This window comes from Lupinus angustifolius, unplaced genomic scaffold, assembly GCF_001865875.1.
Source record: "Lupinus angustifolius cultivar Tanjil unplaced genomic scaffold, LupAngTanjil_v1.0 Scaffold_19_12, whole genome shotgun sequence".
In the NCBI taxonomy this organism is placed as follows: domain Eukaryota; kingdom Viridiplantae; phylum Streptophyta; class Magnoliopsida; order Fabales; family Fabaceae; genus Lupinus; species Lupinus angustifolius.
Genome location: NW_017719301.1, coordinates 1 through 4,973, shown reverse-complemented (window position 1 = coordinate 4,973; position 4,973 = coordinate 1). Strand labels below are relative to the sequence as shown.

Sequence of the window (4,973 nt, the reverse complement as noted above, 5' to 3'; positions counted from 1 at the left end):
TCCACTAAATATTATGACTTGTAATTACAATATCTCACTCTGAGACCTCTATGTACCTTACACATTCACTAATACTTATGTCACTCTTGGAAAAAATCATTTCCAAGTGACTCTATCCCCTTTCTTATCACGCCATTATGAAAGAAAGAATTTTGCAATGTCAATAAAGAATTTACAACAATGGCAGGATTTCCTTTACAGGTTTAGAATTTAATATCACTTGCAATCCAGCAACTCTTTGTATACTAAGTAACAATGCTCTTATAAGTTTGTAAAACTTTGAAACACTTTACTTCAAGCAATATCTTCTTTATTATTGTAGAATTTAATATCACTTTGAAACACTTGCAATCCGGCAACTCATCCTTTTTTATGATGACAAACCTACATCTTCTTTATTATTGTAGTTTTCTGAAAGCATCATACTTTGAGATATATTGAGATGACGTGAGTATGCTTCCCCTATTTTGTATGCTCCCCCTGAAAGAAATTTGATAGAAAATACACTTCTCCACATGAGATCATGACACATGAGAGATGAGGTGCATTGCACATGATGAAAACTTTTGGGTATAATTCCCCTACGAGCTGACAAGTGTTGAGTAGCAAAGGTTACAATACGATGAGATGCATTGAAAAAGAAGAGTCATATATACTAAACAAAAAGTCATATGGTACAATGTGTGAGAGTCTATGATAAAAATGTAAATCTGTTTTGGAGGATTTGATGAAAAAGAAAGGTTTAAGTTTTTTTATAAAATTAAATCTGAAGGGAAACTTTTTTAGGAGGTTGAATAAGTTGAAATGCTAGAAATATATTTTAATAAAACTTTTTTAAATGAGAAACTCTAGAAAATGAAAGGTTTAATATGTTTGGGCTGGAAAAGTGACTTAAGTCACATGTATTTTAAGAAGAAATTAATGAGATCATGACACATGAGAGATGACGTGCATTGCACATGATAGAGGTTTTTGGGTAGAATTCCCCCATGAGCTGACAAGTGGTGAGTAGCAAAGGTTACAATATGATGAGATGCATTGAAAAAGAAGACTCACATGCACTAAACAAAAAGTCACATGATACAATGTGTGAGAGTTTATGAAAAAATATGAATTTGTTTTGGAGGGGCAAAAGTGAAAGAGAAATTGACACTTATCATGAAGAATATTTTTTTCCTTATATACGTAACAGAAGGGAAAAGCCTAGGTGAGATGGGAATTGAGCCTAATAATAGATTGGAGAGAGGAATAGAGGAAAGAAAGGATTATGAAGGAAGTGGGGTTCGAGAAAAAAAAAGCGTTCATTGCAAGCATGGGGAATCAAAAACAATTATTCAACATGATAGCTAGTTTAGCTGAGGTTGATAGGGCAAATCACAAGTGCACGATTATGTCATCAAGTAATAAAATATTGATCCGACGAGGACTGGAAAACTCCTTTAATTATAACATTTAATTTATACTTAACTCAAATAAGGAATAAAATTGAATTTAGAACAATTGTCAAGAATAATTATGAAAATAATCAAAAGGGGTTGAAATCTAATTTAGGAAGAGATCCCAGGATAAGGGTTACTGCCTTTACTCTCGCAAATCCTTGTTTTGCTCCTTTTCATGAACTTTAAGTTGTGAGGGTGAATTGCTCTTTGATATGTGTCATCCTCTCTCGAGCTCCAGCACGTGTACTCAATTGAAGTCGCACCTACTCTCATGGTACGATTATCAATAAAATCTTTTACTTCGATCTTTCTATCCAATCGCTTCGTAGCAACCCAAGGTGAATTAATACTACTCTCATGAATTAGGATTCTAGTTTGAATAACTAAATGGTCAGATAGTTGGGTTCACGTCTCGGTCCTTCCCCAATATATCTAAGAGATGTAATTTGTTGGCCAAACAACTCACACGAATAAAACTCAGTTTAATGATTCAAACCATAACACTCAATGAAATAGAAGTAAGATCAAGTATTTACTCACTCATGATGTAGAAGAGAATCCCAAATTCTAAATTAGAGAATTGTAATGTAAAAAATAATGTCAAATCCTTGAGGGAGAACCCTTAATTATCCTAATTACAAAATATTGGGCTAAGCCCAACAAAAAATCTAAAACATAGGAATATAATATAACATATATGACTTCTTTTGGTCCTTCAATTGTTCTTCGCATAGCCTCAACACTGAACTGAATCTTCTTGCACCCAATCTCTACTCTTTTTTGCTTTAATCCATCCAAACTGCACAACATAGCTAAAAACACCCGCTGAACCCAAACAAAGAGAAATAAAAGCTTAAAACAATCCTAAAGTCCTAATTATGTCCTTAAATGCAAGTTAAATGCAATGCAAATGTAGTATAATTTCACACTTATTAAATTCCCTCAAACTTATCTCTTGTTTGTCCTCAAGCAAGTATTATGTCTAACTTTCACAATCATGTATGAATGATGATATAGAAACTATGACCCAAAATAACAAGCAATCTCATGTTTATTTGAAACAATCCAGACATCAAGTCAAGACAATCACAAACAAATTTAATTCAAGCTAAGTCCTTAAGTCATAACAATCGCACGAATTAGGGTCACTCTTCTCTCATCACTCTCATGTGTTTAAGGGTCATAGTGTTTTGCTCAAAAAATTTCATGAAAGTGAATTACCAAAGGCTTGATTATAGACCAAATCGTCACTGATTGTATTTGAGTGCATGCAAAAATCAAGAGGTCTTTAAATGGTTGTAATAGGGTCAAGGTGAATGATTTAAGGTGGGATAGTCAAAGAAATGATAATTCAAAAGGCTTACAAATATTTCCCAAAATAGTTAAACCTTTTAGGCATCTGATTGAAGCATTGATATTATCTTGATATGCCTTACTTTATCATATGACCTTTTTTCAATCAACTTTTCTCCTTACAACATACTTGTTTTCCAGTCCCTTCTCTTTTAGTATACTATGTATTTCTTCTTCTTTTTTTTCGTTTTATTTTCTTTTTTATTGTTGAGATTTTCTAAAAGAGAAGGGATGAAATTTATTTATTTATTTATTTTCTTCTTCACCTTTTTATGGATTCTTTCATCACACATGACCTTTTTACCTTTCTCATTACTTCAACCAAATATCATAAATTACACCAAACCCCCATTGGAGTAGCTATGAAAAATCATTAAAGTTCGTGCTCAAAAGTGGACAACTAATGAGTTTTCGATGCTTATAGTAAGCGGTTGAATGTCAAAAGAAAACATCATAATTGCATCTATCATTTTAATACATACAGACAGACTTCAATCTTGAAACGGTCACAAATCAAGTTCTAGAATATACAATCATAGAAAATTATGCACACATGAAAGAAAAAAAATGGTTTTATGTAATTGTCAATTCAAATCAGAACCTTTATTGTGTTTGGCCAAAGATTCTCACATTTGGTACATTCAGCAAAAGTTTTGAAACAAAGATCTTTATTTAACCAAATTTAATTCGCAATTGTCAAATCTAATATCTTTCATGTTATTATTCTATCATCAATTTTTTTCTTCAATGAGGGTCATAGATCAACAATCATCATTCATGCTTACTTTTTCATTTAAAGCAGATATACAACATGTAGATATATGAGACATGTGATAATGCATGATAATATGAATATTCAACCTAAAAAATTTAAAATCTATATGGTATACATGAAATGAATGAACTATCTAAATGCAAAAACCCCTCAAGCTTAGAAATTTACATTGTCCCCAATGTAAAAATCTAAATAATAAGAGAAAGAAAAAGAAAAGTCACGTGTTAGGTAGAAAGTGTGGTTAGGTATGAAGTGTCCTTAACTCATGTGCCAATTATAAGTGGTTGGCTTCATTGGATGTAGTGGAAGTACGTGCAACAGAAGAGAAAAATGTCCCAAATGGCCATATGTCGTAGATGAACTAGGTGCATATATCTTGGGCAGCAACACCATTTGGTTTTGTGGCCGACACTATATACATCCCCCTACAAAGGCTCCAAACTTAGGGAGGCACTAAAGCTGACACTAAAACACTAAAATTAATGAATTTAAAAATGTATCTCTAGCGTGGGTTGTCTCCCACGAAGTGCTCATTTAACGTCAATAGCTTGACGATTGATCTTTGTAGCTCATGTAGCATCCAAGAGGGTTCTGTTTGTTTGTTTCTCTAGTCGCTCATCTGCTAGATAATGCTTCAAACATTGACCATTCACCTTGAAGTTTCCCCTTTCCTCATTCCCTATCTCAATTGTTCCATAAGGGTAAACCTTGGTGACTCTGAATGGACCTGGCCATCTAGACTTTAGCTTCCCTGGAAAGAGCCTCAATCTGGAGTTGAATAAGAGAACAAGTTCCCCTATTTGGAATTCTCTGCGGAGTATATGTTTGTCATGCCATCTTTTTGTTCCTTCTTTGTAAGTACGAGCATTCTCATAAGCATCCAACCGCAGTTCTTCCAACTATTGTAGTTGGAATTTCCTCTTTTCTCCAGCAACTTTCAGATCAAAGTTTAGCAATTTGACTGCCCAATACGCTTTATGCTCTGGTTCCACTGGAAGGTGGCAAGGCTTACCATAAATCAACCTGAATGGTGACATACCAATATGTATTTTATATGCAGTACGGTAAGCCCATAAAACATCATCAAGCTTTAATGATCAATCTTTCCTGCTCCTAGACATTGTCTTCTCCAACATGCTTTTAATCTCACGATTTGATACTTCCACTTGACCACTTCTTTGAGGGTGGTAAGGGGTACCCACTCGACGAGAAACACCATACTTCTTCAAGAGGTTTTCAAAATGTCTTTCAATAAAGTGTGAGCCTCCATCACTAATAACCAGCCTCAGGACCCCAAACCTTGGAAATATGATCTTGGAAAACAGTTTGATGATCGTTTTAGCATCATTATGTGGAGATGAAATTGCCTCCACCCACTTAGAAACATAATCGACTGCCACCAAGAT

The 4,973-nt window shown here is 34.0% G+C and overlaps 1 pseudogene; it reads right to left on the bottom strand.

Annotated features, from left to right (window-relative positions):
* Positions 1 to 4,136: 4,136 nt before the first annotated feature.
* On the bottom strand, positions 4,137 to 4,823 carry LOC109338188 (annotated as a pseudogene).
* Between the last annotated feature and the right edge of the window lie 150 nt (positions 4,824 to 4,973).